Raw genomic sequence first — 21,634 nt, forward strand, 5'->3', positions numbered from 1 at the left:
AGTGGGATCGGGATTCGCGACGTATGCGATGGCCTTTGTCACCAATGGGTTGGGGTGGTTTTTAGCCTTGTCGAAGTAGCGCTTAGACGCTTGCTTCATCCATTGGGCTATGGTGGGGAGTTCTAGGTCCCTATGTAGGTCCACGTTACGCACGAACCAGGGCGCTCCAGTCGCCGTTCTCATGAACCGCGACTGAATCGTCTGGAGCTTGTGTATGGAGCTGGGAGCGCAATGCGCGAAAACTACACTACTATAAGTGAGGATAGGACGGACCACCGTTTTGTAAAGTGTCACCTTATGTCTAAGGGACATTTTACTGCGACTGTTTATAAGGTAATAGTTACTCAATCACGCCTAAACTACTGAACCAATTTGCATGAAATTTGGTATGGAGATATTTTGATACCCGAGAAAGGACATAGGCCACCTTTTATTGCGAAATATGTACCACGGGCGAAGCCGGGGCGGACCACTAGTATATTATATTAGGTACCTACACGAATAAACAAATAATATAAATAAGCTAAAGTTTTAAATAATTCCTAACAAAGTCACAGGAAGTATAATCATGAGTACTTAAAAGTACTCAATAATAAAATACATACTATTACCATGGACTAATATAATTAGTCTATGCTATTACTACTGCTTTTCACACAGAACAAAATTGTCGTTAAAAATATTTTAAGTAATGTGCGAATACAAGAATCATTTCAACATCTAACATAAAGCATATTTCCGATATATCCAACCAAAAACTCATTATAACCAGACGAAAGTATGAACTACGTCTGGCCCTTTCTGTGCCTAAGTTCGTGAGCCTCAAGGGCGACGCCCTACGACATGTCACTTACCTATAGACATTTTGCACTATGCTGACGATAGTGCAGAATTCTGTGTGCAATTTTGATGTATTTTATTTCTTTCGAAGTGTTAGTATGGGTGTTTAAATATGTATATTGATTTTTTACATAAAACTCATTTTGTTTTCTTGCTTTTTTTGTATTTGGAAAGCTAGCAAATCTTACAGATATGAACTGTAAACTGTTGTAAAATCGAAATTCGAAACCTAAGGCGCGGGACATATACAAGCGGCGCGGCGCGCATCGGGCGCACCGCGGGCGCGCCAGCCGGCGCGCCTCGGGCGCGCTGCCGGCGTGCATCGGGCGCGCTGTTGGCGTCCGAAAATGATATTTATATAGAGTGGTTAAATGCATTTTCTTCATGCATAATTTAGTAAAATTATGTTTTTTGTGCTAAAAGAGATTTGAAAGTAACGTTAATTTGAAAGTAACGATTTTGTTTTGATAATTCCTTGTAAGTAAATAGCGAGGATAACCCCACGATTGCAAATATATCTTTGTTGGAAATGTTGGAATTTACTTGGAAAATTTTATAGTACTTTTAAAGTAATTTTAAAGTAGTACTGGTGTAATGATGGAAGAAAAGAAGGTTAAAATAACACAAAATTTATATTGTACTAGCGGTCCGCCCCGGCTTCGCCCGTGGTACATATTTCGCAATAAAAGGTAGCCTATGTTCTTTCTCAGGGTCTAAAGATTATCTGTGCCAAATTTCATCAAAATCGGTCCAGTACCTAGTTTATGCGTGAAAACCATACATACATACATACATACATACATACATACATACATACATACATACATACATACATACATACAAACCTTTCCTCTTTATAATATTAGTATAGATAAAATATGGTTTTCAAACACAGGTTTACATTTAAACCATATAAATCTTATCATTAAAATCTCAGTTCAAAAGTATTTACAGTACTGATCATTCCACAATATTATTACAATTACAAATAAATAAAAAACACAATCAAAATCAGGATTATCTTTATTTCTGACATTGTAAATACATGGGAACTTTCATTATGCTCTTCTTCATTTTCACTTTCCCTACTGCCATCACCTGTGTAAATCATTTCATCGATTAATTCAATTCACCTTTAAAAACAAAACGAAGAAGGGTATGTAATAGCAGCTCTATATAATTCCACACAGAGAGAACACATTTTTGACTGACAGGCTACCGTCTCCTACCACCCGATTTGTTTTTGATTGTGTATGACCGTGAATTGACCTCTATTTGGATGCGATGGGGGAAGCGCGCCTGCGGTACGCCTGCGGTACGCCCGCGGCGCAACCGTGGCGTGCCGCCTCGTCGCCTTTCCAAAATTCTTTCATACAAAATGTATAAGAAGGACGTGGTGCAAAACAGATTCAAGAGGTGCGCTTATGGCACGCCCGCGCCCGCGCCGCTTGTGTTTGACCCGCGCCTAAAGGAATAGGTAATATTTGTGTCTGTGAGTCTGTATGTTATATTTCCTGGTTTAGCATTTGCTATTCATCATCCTCATTAGTCCACATATTATTATGTCCCCACTGCTGGGACGCGGGCCTCCTAAGAGGAGATTTTATATTTGCATTTCACATTAAATTAAAAAAATAATACAAAATTTAGTATTTATTAGTCATAAAAAGTCAGATTGCGTTGTAAATTATTTTTTTTGTAGTAACTTCGTAATATACGTCACATAAAGTGCAGCCGTCACTTTCGGCAAAACTAATTTCATTTAGCCAAAAATAAAAACTCGCCCAGCGACGTGACATTTATGTATTCTAACTACTACGTGACACGAATTCAATGTCAAAATACCATAAATAATTTTGGACAGATTCAAACGCAAAAAATGCACTTTTATTTATTGGCGATATATCATCTGTGGCACGTTTTTAATTTATATTTGAAAAAATATATCCGTCGGTTGTAAAATTCGTACAAGTTCAGTTTGCCTTTTGTGTTTTGTTTTTTATTCTTAGTAGTTTTTGTGAATATTTATTTTAAACCTACGTTATTTGTTTCATGAAACAATGATTATATTTATTGCCATAAAATGGAAATTATTTTCAATCGTATCATAACATTCTGACTGAGCTAAACTGAGGTTTTATAATATAGATACAATTATTTATAGCGGTCCGCCCCGGCTTCGCCCGTGGTACATATTTACGTTTTCTCTTCATAAGAACCATCCTCGTACTTCAAGGAATATAATAAAAAAAGAATTATCGAAATTGGTTCAGCCGTTCTCAAGTATGCGCTTACCAACACATTTTGGGATTCATTTTTATATTATAGATAAAGCATTTGAATGCCATAAAACCAAACATATCAAATTCAATAGATACAATATAAATAGGTAGGTTTTTTATTGTTCTGCCAAACAATATGAAAAAGTAATTAACCTTTTATGATATTTTAGCAATCCAAAATGAGAAATGATTAGCCTATCCAGTGTCACACAACTGGAGATCGTTTAAAGATTGACTGAAGCAAGAAAACTTATCCAATAGAATAATAAAAAAATAATTTGGAAAATCCAAAAGTGCACGCCTCATAATTTTTTTTTAATAAATATTTATTAATTATTATTTTTGTTTATTTAATAACAATTAAACCACATCGAATCAGACCCTGAAAAATGAAAGGGTTCTATTCCTGAGCATACTCAAGCGTAAGAGAAAAAAAAGACTCGATTAGTAAAGTATTTCGGTCGCTATCGTGTTAACAAGAAAAAGGATCCGCACATACAGACACACGGACGTCCAAGACAGAACTTTTTTAAACTGTTTTTTAACTAGTTTAAATAACAAAAATGACATCAAAAATATCATGAACGTTAAAAATAGTGTTTTTTCTTAATATGTGTGTGTATGTATTATCTTACAAGTGCAATGTATGATACATAAAGACATTTTAAGTTTGAAAAATCAGATGTTTTGCGCGAAGTGACAGTAGTACCCACCTCAACGCTTCGCTTATGAGGCGTGCAATATTCCGTATCCCACCGGACTAAGACAAATCCGAGAAGGCCTTTATTTCTAAATTGTTGAACCTGAAGCTCTGGATAAGTAGATTGGAACGTATTTTATATGAAGCGAAAAAATACAGTCCCTTTTGTTACATTTGAATAGGTTCAAGGTCACAGAATTATTAGGTACATAGTATAACCACAGTATTACAATATACTGTGGTATAACTTTGTAGTTTGTACTACGATAGGTAGCTTTTTGTTTGTGTTCGTTTCTGGGTAGGTTTTAGTGGTTTAGTTTTAATATATAGTGATGCATATGCGGTTTTAATATTGACTGAAGTATGAAGTTTATAGGTTCTTTTATTGTTTTTGTATATAATATTTCCTCTGAAGCTGTCGATTTTATTCAGATAAAAAGTTCAAAAAGATCTTTTTTTATGTGATACTTTTTTTCGTTTATATTAAGTGTCATAGTAATGTGGTAAGGCCGCCTGTCCATCTGCAAGAAAACTTCCGCAAGAAATGTCTGTCTGACAGCAGCTTGCAAGTCTAATTCCGCGTTTCCACCTGCAAGTAGACTTGCAAGTTGTTGTCAGACAGACTGTCGGACATTTCTTGCGGTAGTTTTCTTGCAGATGGAAACGCGGCCTAAGATCTAAGATTCCAAAGACTTTAATTGATTCGTGTAAAAATGCTCAACTCGACTTTTCAGATGGTGGGTTTTTAATTAAAAAAATTAATTATATAAGCTCTTCTAGTCATGGTCTATTAAACAATAATAAGTGGTATAATTGTCAAGGCTTTTCACTAATTAAGTGACAACCTACTGTAATAATTTTATTAGTTTTCACACGCCAAAACATACGGGAAACACATATGATTCACGAAAATCGATATAAGTGAGTCATAAAGTGGTCATATATCCATGGGATATGTCCATACTTAGGTAATTGTATGAAAATTATTACTGTATGGTAATTGAAGTACCTATACGCTATGATCGTAAATGAAAAGGACAGAAGATATGTAATGTGTAAGTGTGAAGGAGAGAATGATATACATTTGATAAAAGGTGTACTAAAAGATACGATGATGTAAGGAAAATAAATTACTCTTTGAATGGGACAAATATGAGGGTCAATTTTTGTTTTTGAGGGTGAAACTTTATGGCAAAAATCATTTATTGTAGTCAACTTAAATTTACTGAAAATTGAAAATGAAGATAAAACAACAAATATCGTTTAAAATAAACTAAACTTGAAATTAAAATATGTAGTAAATTGATTGCACGATGTATCATGAAATTATTAAAAAGAATGCATATAATAGTCAGCGTCTCAGCGTAAAACAAATAACAAATGTACCAGTTTAATTTATGAAGATGAAACAATCGGCATGAATACGGTACTTTATGGCTTTATTAACACACCCTTTAAATGTATTATCATTGCTCTCCCATGTGACGTGTTTTTACAACGCCTTAAATATCCTTATTATGTACCCACTTCCCAAGAAGCTTTTACGTTCATACGACGTTAAAATCGAATTGTCTCCTTGCTACCCTTTTACTGAAATCCCAAAATTTCCTAACGCGCTGATGACTCAACATACCTATATATGTTGCTTAGCAACACTCCCTTTGTCGTGTGCACATAGAAAAGTTAGCTTTATCTCCAGGATATAGGACCCATAATTGAATGGGGTTAGAAGTCTATGTAACACAAAGTGTTGTAGTGCTAACACTTGTGGGAAGGAAATAGGCTTTATCGCATGGTAATAAGGGTGGATAGTTGAGCTAGGGGTTATTCCAGACGGCTAGACGGCCAGACTGGGGATAAGTCTATATGTATAGGCAACGCAGGGTGACAGAGTTGTGCAATTCGAATTCGAACGGTGGGGTGGGATCGCAAATTTGAATGTTCTTTGTTTTGTTGATCGAAGGTTTTATTATATGAAGGTACTTTTTAATAGGTAATTATGCAGTTCATTTGTAAAATATATTGTATGCGCTTTGTTTGGCCTGGGAAAGTGGTTATTTCCTTGTTTGTTAAATGTAAGAGATTCTTGTATTGAAAAGGATAGTTTTTACTTTTTAGTAGAGAAAATAGATTAATTTTATGAATATTAATTAAAGTATATAAGACTAAAACGAAAAATAATGAATCATAATGTTCAGTATCCTAATAAACATCTAACAAATAGTCATTCATGGTACGAAAAAAATCAACATACATACATTGCACGCTACATAACAACTAAAACGATTTATTATTACAATATTCTACACTATGAAGTAATGTACATCAAAATACGAGTATTATGTTTGTAATTACTGCTCTTATCTACAGAGTTAATGACCGATAAAGATTACTAACATTAGATATTGTATCACAATTTTGTTGTGAATAATTAACATGTTTATTTTTAGATTAATTATCTTGGCTATTTTTTTTATTATTCGATAGCCTATGAGCAAAACATTAGTACTTTTTTTTAATGGTATCTAAACTTCTATAGCTAGCTAATTCTTCACAGTTTCTCCTAATTGGTATATTTTTAATTATATAATTAAATACAGATATTTTTAATACTTAATATTTTTAAAATAAAATTTCTCATACGTTAAAGCTTTGTCTAGAATAGATAGAGTTTTTGTGGAAGTAAGAATATCATTACATATGTTATTTGTCACTCTTGGTATATATGATGTTACATAGACACTGCTTCGTAGACACTGCTTTCGGAATCGTCTTCTCCGTAGACACTGCTTTCGGAATCGGTGGTAAATGTTAAAAATATCTAATGACATTTCAAAAGTCTAATTGAATAAATAAATGTTTGAGTTTGAGTATATCTGTGCATAAATATGTCATCTTTTCTTATACAAGATGTTTTTCAATATAAAATAACATGATTTGTAAAACTATTTCGAGGCAGCTATTTTAATAGTCCATTACTAATAATCGTATAAATATAGTGAGTCAGGGGAAAACAAAAAAGCATTCTCGTATCAAGCAGGCATCGAACTGGTGACCTTGCATACCGATCCCGTATTAACATAATCGGGACCATAGCTAATAGTCTAAGAGCTGGTGAGAATTTATGTGTCTTTTTGCTACATTTTTTAAAATAAATTGTTGTACTTATGATATTTATGTATTAATTTTAATATGAAAAACAAGTCTATATTTCTGTCTTCTAATTGTTTTTGCCATTAGTATTGTTTCAGTCAGCCGATGTTAATGAATAATTTTTGCAATTTTATTATGTTTTTTATGAACTTCCCCACCCTTTTAGATAAACCCTTTTTATTCGCTCAATTAGAGTCTGCTTTGAATTCATTTTGTAACCACATGCCTAAATTAATGAAATTTGAACATAAATTTATTCACCATGTTTTATTTTACGAACATGTTGAATGCAATTAATTATCTATTTATCAAAAAGCAAATACTGAAGCGGAAAATAGTTTCCACAGAGAAAAGATATTACAGAAATTATGATAGCGAGTAGAAGTATCTATCAGAAATAATGAGTCAGCTCTTGGACTATTAATTTTTCTTCTGTTTTTTATAAAATAATATATTACTACATTCCGAAGATACTCGAACACGCAATGAATCTTAACAAATATTTTGGTAATGAACTAATTTGTTATAACCGCGCTTTAGACGCGCTTCGTAATGTAGCTATGTTAATTTTAATAAATTGGGCACTTGGAATAGGAAAAAACTATAGAAATGAGATATATTTAAGATCCTTTTTAAATCAGAGAGGTGCGTTAGGGATAATATCTATCGAATTTAAATGATACAATCATTAGAAACGTGTTTTCATAATTATATGTACATATTATATGTTTGTTAATCTTTCAAAACAGCTGAACAAATCTGCATGAAATATGGTACTGAGATAGATTTATACTCGAGTGAAGCCGCGAGATATCACCGTCGTCGTCGTCACCTTAGTGTTCTTCTTAGCTTAAAACCATTGTGTTCTAGAACCTTCTAGAAACTTCTCGAACCTTCAAATTATCTAAAAACGAAAACATTCCACAAAACCGCTGAAACCAAACAATAATAAACGAAAACCGAAATCCGGTTATACCCGGGGACGTTCAAAACGGAACTATTTCATCACGTCGCGTTCCTCCAATTATATACCCTCATTTGAAATGGAAATGTGTTGGTAAATTGCAGCTTTCGTTATTAACGAACTTTTCGTGGGATATTGCACATTTTCATGGGATTATTTGGATTGTCTGATGACGAACGAGTTGAGTGAACTCGGGTGTGAGTTAGACGTTTTAAGGGGGCGCATAAAGCAAAATAACCAATCTTCTATTAGATGATACGTGTAATATGCAAGACCAAATCTAAAAAATAAAATATATATCAAACTAGATGATATGTTCAACGATTCTGTTTAATCAAAAACATAAAATATTAAAATGTACTCGATAAAAAAAAATCACCAAGTTAGCTCTAATTTTCACACTTTTACGTTTTCTACTTGACATGGTAATACTTATTATGATTTTTTTTTCATAAACAATTATATCGTGACAAAATCAAACGTTTATCTCGAGAAAAAAAGAGCGCCAAAAGTGGTTTATCGCAAAAAAAACCAAAACTAAAAGTAATTACACAAAATGCTCTGACAAATATCTTGCAAATGTTTTAATATAATTGTTTATGAAAAAAAAATCATAATAAGTATTACCATGTCAAGTAGAAAACGTAAAAGTGTGAAAATTAGAGCTAACTTGGTGATTTTTTTTTATCGAGTACATTTTAATATTTTATGTTTTTGATTAAACAGAATCGTTGAACATATCATCTAGTTTGATATATATTTTATTTTTTAGATTTGGTCTTGCATATTACACGTATCATCTAATAGAAGATTGGTTATTTTGCTTTATGCGCCCCCTTAAGTAAAAGAAGAGTGATAATATGGTAGTGCATTTGAATATTATCGAACAGTTAAAAACTGTAGGGATAAGGGAAGTTCATCAATTTGATTGCTCCTTGACGGTTGATGATATATCAGTTCATATCCAAAAAATGCATCAATACATTGCCTTAGCAATCATTGATCTGAAAAAAATCTATTAATAACCAATCGAATATTGTTTTTGTATTGGCATGCAGATTAGAAATCGATCGAAAAATAAAATAATTGAAAATTAATGTTAATCCTATTTATGAGATATTAATTTAAACTTAATGCAACTGTTTCGGTTTTATACTAGACACATTGAGAATAATAACTGATGTTATTATTTCATACATAGAGTTGCCTTTAATTAAAACTTTTCAATAATAACTTGTAAATAACAAAATTAAGACTTATTTTAGAGAAGCTTTTATAAAACTTTTAAATTAACCGAGTATTGCTAAATTCAGAATTACTTACAAGATTATTTTGTTAGTAGTTGGTTATTAAATTTTATAATACAATGTATGTATTAGAGCGTAATATTTTGAATATATCTAATGAAATTCATTTTAATGTAATAAATAATCAGGACATATTTTTAATTTCTTATTTAATTCTATATACATTCATATTTTTGTAGATATCTATAAAAATATCCCATGAGCCATTTCTGAATTACAAAATATATTTTTTTAATTACATACAATCGATATAATGCCCACAATTTCATAGATACAACACTATTACATATGTAATAGAATCATCCACTCCATGCGTCATATTGAATTCCCAAGTGTCCCTTGTTTTGTATATTATATAGTATAATCTATACATCGAACATCTGTCGAGCAGTGTTTACTTCACCGTTAAGTGATAGCTAGTGATGTGATTGAGTTATCGATGTTTTTATATTTTTGTCTATTTTGAGGTACATGTTTGTATATGTCTAAGTCAATTTGCATATCCAAAGTTGATAAATATATGATTGGCATGTCTCATATATTAAATATACATATATATAGGCAAATGTAATAACAATCATCTTTGTTGCGCTTAAAGAAAATTAACGTGCAAGTTTTATCGTATTTGAACTTATCATTATGAACTTAATAATTAAAACTAACAGTCATTTTATCCCCACTAAACCTAATACTAAGAATGATATATATTAAGCATTTATATCTATCTCTATCTATCATTTTATATTGATTCAATTTACGCATAAACGTACCTTTAATATATCCTCAATTTCATACACTAAATCACTAACTAGATTAAACTACAGATTCAATATAAACCATCAAACTTAATTAAGCGATGCACCTAAACCATTAATTGAATCGATAAACGATTTATTAAACACGTTCTATCGATAAAGCACATCACTACCGCCATTTCAACGTTCAAGTAAACAATGACGCATTGTCCACATAAAAATTGTATTACCGCCCACCGAGCTTTATACAAAAACTTTCTTTGTTTTTCAATGAGTTTCCTATTTGATATAAAATCATTTTAACGGATTTAAATCGCGTTTTTTTTAATCATCATCACTACATAGTATAAAACAAAGTCGCTTTCTCTGTCCCTATGTCCCTTTGTCCCTTTGTACGCTTAAATCTTTGAAACTACGCAACGGATTTTGATGCGGTTTTTTTTAATAGATAGAGTGATTCAAGAGGAAGGTTTATATGTATAATAACATCCATTAAATAGTGGAGAAGTACTGTTATTTTTGAGGTTTCTAATGTGATGTCGTAAAATATTACATTTTTTCCGCTTACATTGTAAACGCAGGCTGAACCCTACGTATGTACTAAGTATTATCACAGTATTACAATATTGGTAATACTGTGGTATTATACACATTGAAAAGGTCAACAGAAAAGTCCGCGATGGTATATGTCTATCTCCTATGGATAACCCACAATAACTTTTTTTTGTCATTTAATTTTTACGATAAATAATGGCTGCGATGCGATTATAACCAATACAGCATTAATCCTTAACTTCGAATACATTGTTCATTTAATATAGATCTACTAGATTTCCGCCCGCGGCTTCGCCCGCGTTTGCAAAGGAAAACCCGCATAGTTCCCGTTCCCGTGGGATTTCCGGGATAAAAACTATCCTATGTGTTAATCCAAGTTACCCTCTATATGTGTGCTAAATTTCATTGTAATCGGTTCAGTAGTTTTTACGTGAAAGAGTAACAAACATCCATACATCCATACATCCATACATCCATACATCCATACATCCATACATCCTTACAAACTTTCGCCTTTATAATAGTATTAAGATAAGATTAAGATATGGCCCTTTACACCGTATGATTTAAGTGAATATTTTCGAAGATATTACAGATTTAAAAATTGCGGCCGGCCGCCTGGCTATCTATTTTATACCCGTGCGAAGCCGGAGCGGGCCGCTATGTTTTTATATACGACGACGTTCACAGTTTTTCTGTAGTGTATTTAGTATCAGCATTGCACCCGTGCGAAGCCGGGGCGGGTCGCTAGTTAATTTATATGTAGCATTAAAGCCAAATCGATTTTTGTATAACGAAAGCGTTATTGCGAAAATAAAACGCAATTTAAACAAGTAAAATCACTTTAATTAACATCCTACAATATGATATACCTACACCCAGCAGTTTTAACGATCTTTACTTTTATTGAAAAAAAAAAGACGGGTTGCACTCCGGGAGTGCCGGCAGTAGTGAAAACTTGATTATTAACGTTGAGCATGTTTGATATTTTGGAATGGTATCCGTCTTACGCTTTTTCGATCAGGTAACGTGTCCTGACGCGAGTTTAAGATTTTATACCCAACCCGCTAAAGAAGTTTTCACTTCAAAAAAAAAAATAAGTTAATAGATATTATTTATATTCCATACGTAAGTTCTCAATTTACTCACGAAGATTTATATTTTCTGTTTAAAATGCATAATAATATTTGTATTTCATAATGAAGTCTTTAGTAATTGATCAAGAAAACAAGAAATAGAAGCAATACTTTAGCGATTCAACAATTTTATTTCTCTTACTTTGTTTGCATGTAAAATGTTATCATAAGTAATGAGAACGATATTTCAATTTGTATTTCATAGAAGCCTTTTCATTTGGTATATTTTAAGCTCAATTTTTTTCAATCTTCAATATCTAATTAACATGAAATTAAACAAAACAAAGAATCCTACAAATTACAATCCCTTTGGACACAGAATATATACAGAATAAAGAAAAAAAAAACTCAAAATTCTCTGCTACTGAAAAAGTGAAAATGTACACGTCACGTATCCAACGCAAACATCCGTAAAAAAAATTGAAAAAGAAGTAAAAAGATCCGAATTTGGATCGTTCGAAATTCAAAAACAAAACTGACGTCAGGCTTGGGCGCGTTCCGGACGGCCGCGTGTTCACATCGGCGCAAATGCAGCGAGCTATGAAGTTGTACTGCAAGAGCTGGATGTTTTTTAATTATGTAGAATAATTTAATTTAACTAGAACAATTCTCCCGAATCAAGCGTTTTTCTTCGGTTCTATCTGATGTATCACTTCACTACATATTATATTAAAAAAAGTCGTCCGTTGCGTCTGTCTGTCTGTCTGCAATAAACTAGAAAACTAGTGCATCAATTCTCATTCTGTTTTCACTAATGGATAGCACGGTTGTCTAGGAAGGTTATTTAATTTGTTAAGTTACATAATATATTTTGTTAAGTTTTAGAGCACGCGGGCGAAGCTCTAGCTGTGGGCTGAAATCTGGTAAAGTATAAATGCTGTATAAGTATGATGTTATAATTACTTGTGAAAACGTGATTGTTTGGATGTTTTGTTTCGTTCTTATTTAACCTTAGTTTTTCAATTTCACGCTTTATGTATATTGGTGGCCTATTTCCAGCGAGCATACCTACCTATTTCAGTATAGACGATCTCAGTACTGATACATATTTATTTGTAATAGTAATAAAAGAAGGGACTCCTTTACTATCTCAACAGTAAAATTTTCTTGTTTCTCTAGTCACATGATAATAAAATGATTGAATGATTTTATTATCTATTGATAACAAAATTTTAGTTCTCATATTTAATATTTATAAATTATCATAAATTTCCAAAGTAAAAATTAAAAAACAGATTAACAAATAAGTACAACCAGCTCCTGCACTACAAGCATTGTGTACATTTCATCCAAATAATTTCGTATGCGACTGTCGCCCATACTACAAGTGCGTTACTCTAGTTTGAATAAAATGAATGGACGATTTTCCTACTATTGCTATTTGTGCCACATAATATTCTTTTAAAATGGCTTTTTAATGTAATACGTAGAAGAGGTATTTAATATTTATAGTTACACATAGAGTTTATTACTGATCATTGTATTAAAGTATGTATTGAGTTATTATTTAGTCATATACATAACAATTATGTATGTTTAAGGGCCGATTTTTCAATGCTTGGATAAAACTTATCCGTCCAATAAAGTATTACACGATAATATTAAAATGTCACGTAAACTGTCAAATACGGGCAATAAGAATACGTTGTGGAATACGTTTTTAAAATGGTAGTTTTATACATTATTCGATGAATAAGTTTTATCCAAGCATTGAAAAATCGGCCCTAAATGAATCAATTAAAAGTTTATATGAGTTGATTGTCCATTCTTATCAAAGTAAATGTGAATGTTTTTTTAAGAGCGTGTGTGCCAAGCACACGAGCCAGAAGTGACACTTCTTTGACAAGATTCAAAGATGCCAAAATCGTCGCCTTACTCCATGACGTGACAGCATTGCCATGACGAGACCTGGAAATTTTACTCTCAAAGCGCCTATAGAAGTTTCTCTTAAAAAAAAAAAAATATAGGTTCGATTTGAACCGTCTTGAACCGTCGAAACCGTCTTTGAACTTTCAAATGCAGTCATGAAATCTTACTATCTTATCAAATTATTTAATATGTAGAAAAATTACACACAAATTGATTTTCATAAAGACGAAGACGAAATAAAATAAGTCGATGTCGTCAAAGGTTATAACTTTATATATTGGAAAAACTTGAAAGCGTAAACCGTTCAAATCGATTAAGTACTTGGATGGGCAGGAAACGAAAAAATCAACTTATAAAGAGAGTTTCATCCCTTTAAACAGGGACGAAGTATCTTTTCTGCATTTTTTATGTACAATAAGTTAACTTATTCCCGCTTTTTTCTCTTGGTATGATAGTTCGTGAAACAAATTTAAATCACATATTAATAATTCATCCCTTTCAAGTTATGTTTTCATTGAAATAATATGATTTTCCAAGATTTTATCCTAATTTGTACAACGATTTTAATATTTACATAGTCTTTAATTATAATAATAGGCAATAGGATTATCATGGATAAGCACATTTTTAAATGTACTTATGTAATTAATTTTGTGGAAACAAAATGATACAGTATTTTTACAAATCAATAGAGACCACAAAGATATTATATTGTTTAAATATATAAAGACATATTTTATGAACAGGTATATCATATGTATACGTTTATCTATTTGAAAGGATGACAAAATAAGAGCGATACATAAAATCATATTGGTAATAATTAGACTATATTACAAATTACAATCCGTTCTTTTCATTTTCATTTTAAACTTTAAAGTCTTCACGAGATAGATGTATCCCTATAGAATGTATCGGGCTATAAAATTTAAAATAGGTAAACATATATATATTTTAAAATTTCTACAGATTAACTTTACAACTACAAGAGATATTTTTGTACGTCATCTTAAACCTACTACCCTTAAACATAAACGCACGACTAAGCATATCTAATGTAGAAATTTAAATGACAAATGGCTATGAAATTGGGGTTCCGTGGGCACGAACCGTCACAGGATGGGGTCCCGCACCGCTGCCCATCGTATTAATGACGAGGGGTCTTTGTAATTATACGAAGAAATTGTGTAGATACGGCTAACAGCTGATTGTTGTTTTTTTAATTAGATACGTGTCAGGACATATGTTTTATGCGTTGGCAAGTACTCGTAAATGAGTTTTTTTCTATGTGAAAAATTGAAGTACTATTTCATATTTGTCAGCAAAATACATAGTGTAAATTTTCAGATAAGAGGAAAAAGAAATGCTATCTTTGTTAATTTCTTTACACCTTTTCTGCAAAATAATGAGGTTCAATTATTATATATATATAAAGCTACACTACCACTCACTCACTGACTCACTGACATCGCTTTTCTCGGAAACTACGTGGAAAGTGGGGGGGATAACGACGTGATCATGTAGAGGTGCGCCGAGTGAGCAGAGGAAAAATATAGCGATCTCGATCATCTTCGAAAACCGAGTGGACCCCTGGAGGTGCGCAAAAACGGTGATACCTGGAGGGGGGGTGTCTGAACAAAAAATGCTCAGAACTGGTGGCGATTACCAGGGGTGGTGGAAAAATGGGGATTTTCGCGAAAACAAGATGGCCGCCGTACTTTGCCAAAATCGCCGTTTATGAATCCTTACGTCTCAAATTTGGCACACGTGCTCTGTGCGAGCCGGCAAATCGATCGGTGCCCCGTTCGAGTGGCTCCGGGCCCCAGTTTCAGACTTTCATACATTAGAAAATCCAACGGCCCGCGGAAACGGTACGAGTTGGGTGGGGGGTCCCGGAACTAAAAATGATCACCACCCTGGGACGCTACCAGGGAGCCATAGTGGGACGCTCGATTTTGGAATTTTCCCATTTTTGGCGCAAACATAAAAACGTAAATTTAGAGGAGGTGGCGCAACGGAGAAACATACCAATGATGCATTCATACTCGCCCAGCTCCCAGGATATCCAGAAAAATACGAAATTTTGAACTTTCTCACAGCCCGCGGAGACGGTCAACGGCCCGCGCAAACGGTAGCAGCTACATCTGGGGTGCTCGAACTAAACTTGGAGTAGACCTCGAGCAATTACCACAGATAGTGAAAAAAATTCAAAATGGCGGAAAAAACGGCCGCCGCCATACAATTTCTAAAACGGCCATTTCTGGGCCGATCGCGCTGAAACGTGGCACAGGGGCTTTAATCGAGCCGCACATTAAGGTGTGATACTCATAATCGAGTTTCCACCGCTGGTTTCCGAGTTTCATACAACGCAAAATTCGACGGCTCTCCGAAACGGCGCCAGATAGCTGGGGGGTGTAGAACTAAAAAATGATCAGGAAGATGGGGCGCTACCAGGGCAATGGAGAAATTTCAAATTGGACGCAATTTTTTTTTTCAAAAATGGCCAATTTTTCAAAGCAAGATGGTGGCGCCGTTTACTTTACGATCGGTCTGAAAATTGACTTTTGTGCTCTAATCGGCCAGATTTACAAAACTGCATACTCAGAATTTCTCTCCGACCCTCGGTTTCCATTTTCCATACATCACGAAATTCAATGGTTCTCTGAACTGGTGGCAGGTAGGTCGGGGTCGCCGAAGTAAAAAATGCTTCAAAATCTGGTCCGCTTCCAGGCATATAATAATTTTTTGTAAAAAGTGAAATTTTTTTTTCGAAAATTTTGTCTGGAAATTTCCATAGTAGGAAGGGTAATTGAATAGCAATGGCAAAAGACGGCGCCGCGGGCTGCTTGCTGCCCGCGCACCGCGCAACCTCGAAGGTCGACAGCTTCCCGGAGTAGAAAATATTTATTAACTTTTGAACTTCCGCACGAGCCAAGCAAGCGAAGCGAGCGAGTCGCGGCAGCGGCCGGCGTAAATATTGAAAGAAGTAGCGAGGAGCGAAGCGACGAGCGAGTTAGGTTAACTTTTGAACTACCACACTAGCCAAGCGAGCGAAGCGAGCGAGTCACGTCAGCGGCCGGCGTAAATATCCAAAGAAGTAGCGAGGAGCGAAGCGACGAGCGAGTTAGGTTAACTTTTGAACTACCGCACTAGCCAAGCGAGCGAAGCGAGCAAGTCACGTCAGCGGCCGGCGTAAATATTAAAAGAAGTAGCGAGGAGCGAAGCGACGAGCGAGTTAGGTTAACTTTTGAACTATCGCACTAGCCAAGCGAGCGAAGCGAGCAAGTCACGTCAGCGGCCGGCGTAATATTAAAAGAAGTAGCGAGGAGCGAAGCGACGAGCGAGTTAGGTTAACTTTTGAACTATCGCACTAGCCAAGCGAGCGAAGCGAGCAAGTCACGTCAGCGGCCGGCGTAAATATTCAAAGAAGTAGCGAGGAGCGAAGCGACGAGCGAGTTAGGTTAACTTTTGAACTACCGCACTAGCCAAGCGAGCGAAGCGAGCGAGTCGCGGCAGCGGCCGGCGTAAATATCATCATAGGTAGTGAAGAGAGAAGCGACGAGCATGTTAAGTAAACTCTTGAATAGAAGCGACTTTAGGGCGATTCCCACTCAAACAAAAAAAACTACGTAGGTTAAAAACTATTAAAACTACGTTAAAAAAAAACCGACTTCAAAAACGGAAAAGTAGGTTCTTATTTTTAGTGCCGAAAGCATACTGAATTTGATTTTAAACGAAGCTACTAATGAAGTTTTCAATACGTAATAATATACACATCTTCACACATTTATTGAGTGAATGAGATGATTTATAAGCGTAGGACTTACACCAAGAGAAGTGTAGTTTTTATATCGAAAATAGCCAATGTTTTGTATTGCGAATAATGTAATTGAATTGCAAGTATCGAAATAATAGTAGTTCTTGTATAAAAAAATAGCGTAGTTTAATAAGTGCTTAGTGCTTGTCACCGACTTCAAACCTATATAGTGAATAACACAACTAAATAATATGTAGTAATTAATTATTTTTTACTTTTCCGTTTTTGAAGTCGGTTTTTTTAAAGTAGTTATTTTTATAGTGTAACGATATTTTATTCGATACACCCTTTGACTGTAGTCCTATGGCTTTCACTTAGATATTTTTAGTGCCGAAAGCATAATGAATTTGATTTTAAACGACGCTACTAAAAAGACTTGAAGTTTTCAATATGTTTTATATACATCTTCACACATTTATTGTCTTGAACAGTTTATTATAAAAAGTCACCGCTATTGATAAGACACCTCAAATAAATGAAATTCGGGATCACGTTTCAAAAATTTAACCAATATTTGAATAAGTAATAAGTAATTTATAAGCAGTTTCGACTGACTGTAGAATCGCTGTTAGCAGTTGTAACAAATGGACAGGAAATTCGAATGCATTTTCAAATGACTGAACATTTCTGCCCTTGGATGAGCCGCGAGCTGCTTGCAGCTCACGCACCACGCACTCTCGAAGGTGGACAGCCCCCCGGAATAGAAAATATTTGAATAGGAAATTTATAAGCACTTCCCATTGACTGTGGAATCGCTGTTAGCAGATAATAACAAATTGACGGGGAATTTTAATGCATTTTCAAATGACTGAAGATTTCTGCCCTGGGATGCTTCCGCACCACGCTCCTTCGAAGGTGAACAGCCTCCCGGAGAGGAAAATACTTGAATGGGGAATTTATAAGCATTACCGACTGACTGTAGATTCGCTGTTAGCAGATGTAACAAATGGACAGAAAATTCGAATACATTTTCAAATGACTGCCCTATTGCTTCAACCCAGGGGCAAAAGGGGCTCGCGGGCTGCTTGCAGCCCGCGCACAACGCACCAGCTAGTTATACATATATAGGTATATAGTGATAATTAATTACGACACAACAGGTTCAGTCAAATGTTAATCAATTGGTTCCTGGAGAAGAACTGCCAAATTCAAAACACATACGAGAAAAATTAAAACTGTTACATTTATAATGGCTAAAAATATTTTTTTTTCAATTATAAATCCTGTTTATTTAAGTTAAATATTGACACTAAAAAATTATGAAGATAAAAATAATACGAAGATAAAAATAGTTTAAAATATTCAAGGCTTATCCATATAAGTCCCACGCTGTTAAAAAATTGATTGAACTTCATTCAAGGTCAAAGTCGACCTGACGTTTACATAAAATCGATCACATCCATCTGACGAGATGTTTTACTAAGGGCCGATTTTTCAATGCCCAGATAAACAGCTAGATAGACTTTATTCTTCAGTTAACAAAATATTCAATTTTTCAATAGACGAATAGGACTTATCTATCGAATAACTACGTTATTTGAGGAATAAATCTATTTGCCGCTCCAACGGCCAGATAGCGCGCTATTCGACGGTTAGGCGTTTGAGTTGACAACTGACGCGTCAAATTTGGGATATTTTCGTATGTCATAACATAGAGCGTAGAATTATTAACAATGAAACCTCTTTCTATATAATTATTATCAATTAAAATCATATTGAAATTGATGTTTTTGATAGTACTGATGACCATGCCATTGAAAATTTGCCGAACGCTGCCTTTAAGTATGTCGTTTCTATCGTAAAATATATAAATTGAAACCCAAATTTAACCAAACTCTTTACTCGAATCAAAACAACAATCAACAATCATAGAAGACAAGAGCAATACAAGACAAACTAAAATGCACTCCTGACGTGAGTCATAATGACGGTTGTTGACAAATTGCAAGAGTTGACTCTATCCCGCTCTAACCTGACTAATTTAATATTTTTCTTTCGCCACTCCGAGAGCAGAGCTGCCAATATGGAAATATTTGGTCAGATAGTTATTCATCAAATAAATCACGATTGAAAAATAGGCGAGCCGTTATGAGTTAGATAAATAATTGAATAAATCTATTCGAGGGGTAGTTATTAGACTATTTATCTCGTGATTGAAAAATCGGCCCTAAAAGATAAATATTTTCGTTAAAATTAATCATCTATTTCTTCATAACAAGTTCATAACGCATAGGTATAAGTGAAATCAATTTTTTGCATAAATACGTCACAATTTTACAATCGAATTCTTAATGATAAAGGTAATAAACATATTTTTTTTTTAATTTGTAATATAATAAATCATTATTTAACATTTTGTACATTATTAAGTATTTACATTTAGTATAAATTAGTCATTTCTAGTTGTATTTTAAATATCAGATCACCTTAGTTATTAAATTATTTCAAATAACTAAAAAAAAATTTATAAAAAATATTAAATCTGTAATAAATAAATGTATTAACGTTAAGTTCCATTATTTCGACACTTCTCACAACTCCGATATGGTCTAGTGGCTAGGATACCTGGCTCTCACCCAGGAGGCTCGGGTTCGATTCCCGGTATCGGAAATCTCCTTTTTGTTTTTAGTAATTTTGTATTCACTCGAGGAAAGATAATATTATTTTTATTTTTTACTTAATTCACGTATAATTATTTTTTTTTATTTTAAAATGTCTTCTACGCGATATAAACTTTGAGTTTTAACTATAATTTTGTAGCCTTTGATTAATAATTAAAGTTTTTTGAACAAAATAAAAAACAACGATGACGACAAAATAAAGATGGACTTGTTTCTCAAATGTATTCGTATTTAGTATTAAAATCATACAACCAAACACGTTGTACCGAATAACTTTAATATTATTTATTTAATTTCGTAGGTACTGGTTAAATAAAACTAAATAACTGAAGTCAATACAAGTATTTTGCTCCGGCTTTACCTGGCTGGTGCTATATGAATCTACCGCATTTATATTAAAACATACCTACATTATACAATAAACATAAGATAACAATAAACAACAGATTATCAGAAAGCTACTTATATTATAATTAACATTTTCTAAATAGAGCCACAACTACTGATCAATATTATTGCATGTACGATGCATCGTTTTGTTAAAATGCATGCTAAATTTTTGGAAACCTATTGTTATTTTAAACATGACGATATTTACCGTTATTTAGTTTCTAATTTTGTAAAAATTCATCGCTATGAATTTAAAAAAAACATACAAAAACAATTCTTCATTTTGGACATATTTTTACCACCTTATTTGTACAATACAAACGCTATAATGAAAAACAAACACGTAATAAAAACTTCATTCTTATTTCAATTAACACATTCATCAGAACCCACGGGAAGAGTATAATATCGTGACAGTTAGCAACATTACAAACAAGATGTAATAAAAAAAAGTAAAAACTCCCGCCAATTTTCCCGAGCACAGAATACAGATAAAAAAGCGCGCGAATATGAAGAGGTATTCATGCAAAGAGTATCGCTATTTTTTAATTTCATAGCCTGTCGTCGCTTTGTTTTTTAAGAGATAACGAGAGGGTTTTATTGCACGTTCATCTTGTATTTTATATTTTGTGACTGGTTTCAATTTCGTCCTTCGTTTATTTGAGTTTCCGTATCGGACACAATTGAGAGCTTGATTAGATATTTATTAAGTTATGGTTTAATTTAATATTTTTCTGTTTCGTTCATATTGTGTGTTCTGGTTTTAATTGGGTTCTTACATCTGTATAAACCTATGCTTTGTTGATAAAATTATTATAATTAAAATTGTATTAATATTCGAAGTTTACGAAATAAATGAATTAACTAATATTCTCAAGATAATCTATTTTCTCAGTTACTACAGTTCTTATTTTAATTAACATCGAATATCCCTATTAAGAATTAATTCATATACAATTATCAATTCAACTAGACTCCCTTATCGCATAATCTTATACATAAGACTATAGAGAGATCGCAACATTTTTACATCACTCCTCTATAGGTTCATAAACATAAATATTTATAGATAACTAGCTTTTAGACCGCGTTTTCGAAGAAAAACCCGCATAGTTCCCATTCCTGTGAGATTTCCGGGATAAAACCTATCCTATGTGTTAATCCAAGATACCCTCTATATGTGTGCTAAATTTCATTGTAATCGGCTCAGTAGTATTTGCGTGAAAGAGTAACAAACATACACAT

At 33.5% G+C, this 21,634-nt stretch overlaps 1 protein-coding gene, 1 long non-coding RNA gene and 1 other non-coding gene across 8 annotated transcripts in view; 2 read left to right on the plus strand and 1 right to left on the minus strand.

Moving 5' to 3' along the window:
* brat (tripartite motif-containing protein brain tumor) overlaps window positions 1-21,634 on the minus strand; it is a 432,659-nt gene that overhangs the window by 192,047 nt on the left and 218,978 nt on the right. The window lies entirely within an intron of this gene.
* LOC149476791 (uncharacterized) overlaps window positions 1-21,634 on the plus strand; it is a 465,754-nt gene that overhangs the window by 25,435 nt on the left and 418,685 nt on the right. The window lies entirely within an intron of this gene.
* On the plus strand, window positions 19,917-19,988 carry TRNAE-CUC (transfer RNA glutamic acid (anticodon CUC)). Its single transcript has one exon. It is a non-coding gene; the product is annotated as a tRNA-Glu (tRNA).

This window comes from Colias philodice, chromosome 26 (assembly GCF_061535455.1).
Source record: "Colias philodice isolate Cphi_HAF_F1 chromosome 26, ilColPhil1 Martin Lab GWU primary, whole genome shotgun sequence".
Taxonomy (NCBI): Eukaryota; Metazoa; Arthropoda; class Insecta; order Lepidoptera; family Pieridae; genus Colias; species Colias philodice.